The following is a 1,492-nucleotide window of genomic DNA, read 5'->3' as shown; positions in this document are numbered from 1 at the left end:
GGGTTTTTTTTTTTTTTTTTTTTTTTTTTTTGGGCAATGACTTTCCTCCAGTAACCAAGTGAAATGTTATCTTGACAGTTAATTAACCCACAATTTGAATTTAAAATGTATTTAATTTTACATTGACCATGTGGACCACGTACAAACAGTTTACATTTCTTTCATCCCGTTAATCTTGTATTTGATTGTATATTTGTATTGAATTTGAGAAGGTGTTCATTATTTGTCCTGTCCTGCAATTAGACATATGTAAGTGCCCGAAAGAGAAAAAAGTTGAAAATTTGATATGAATTTTCTTTTGAATACTAGTGCTTGAAACTGAAGAATTGTCAGAATTATTGTTATTTCATTGAAAGTACACAATTCTTTCCCTGTATTGCAGTTTTAATTATGAGTAAAAATACACATATTCAGGTTCTTTTACTTCCTATTTTGTTAGTATAGAAATAGGTTTAAAAAGGTTATTTTGAATTTACATTAGGTTATTTTCTAGACTTTTTAATTTTCTAATTAGTGATTTTATTTTTGCTTGTATATTATGCCCTTATATATTATTTATTTTCGTGATGTGCAACTTGTTGATTATTTTTGGGTTAGCTACATTGTTGATCAAAGAAATAGACTTTGATATGGATTGATTATTTTAACACATTCATGTACCAGCGTTGGCAACTCTTAGCTTCTGCAAATCTTTTCATTCACATCCTAACCTAAGTTAAAGAAAGTCACACAACCCAAACTCAGAATATTGTTCTTCTCATATTATATATACTAAGTTACTAATTCTTTTCTTTTCTGCAGCTTCAGTTTCCTTAGTAGCGACAGATGAACTATAGATCACAAAATAATTTCACTTTGCAATTATCAGAAAAAAGATACATCTCCGTTCTATGAAAATTAGACCAAAAATCACCTTACTTTAACAGAAATATCATAAAAAATAGATCACAAGCATATAAAGAAGAGAATTATCACAAAAGTCACCTGGCTTTAACCATTCAATTGATCAATCAAGGAAGAAATCGATAGATCACAAACATATACACAACACTTGCACGATATCAATGAAAAAAGTAGTAAATTATAATTTAAGTCGATTAAACACAAATTTTATCCTCACATATTGTGGATCCAAAACTTATTGGAAAATTCTACTTGTATATACTTACTGCACATAATGGTATCTGTAATGTAATATGACAATCATTCAGTTGTTAATGTGCAAGTGTGAGATTTGAATTAAAGGTTGGACCCAGTGCCACGTGTAATTATGGACACCATTATATAGACAATTATATATATGTAGCATTTCCCAAACTTATTACCGAGACACACTTTTTGTATATTATTATTATTATTAGTATACACTACACTTTGTGACAAAATAATGTTATACATTCAGCCACCTAATTTCACTACCACCCAACCACAGCAACCAGATGGACGTCAAGTGGTTGATATTATCCCTCCCGGACCAGAACTTCTTGTTTCA

This window comes from Olea europaea, chromosome 8 (assembly GCF_002742605.1).
Source record: "Olea europaea var. sylvestris chromosome 8, O_europaea_v1, whole genome shotgun sequence".
Classification (NCBI taxonomy): Eukaryota; Viridiplantae; Streptophyta; class Magnoliopsida; order Lamiales; family Oleaceae; genus Olea; species Olea europaea.
Note: the sequence above shows the minus strand (reverse complement) of the source record.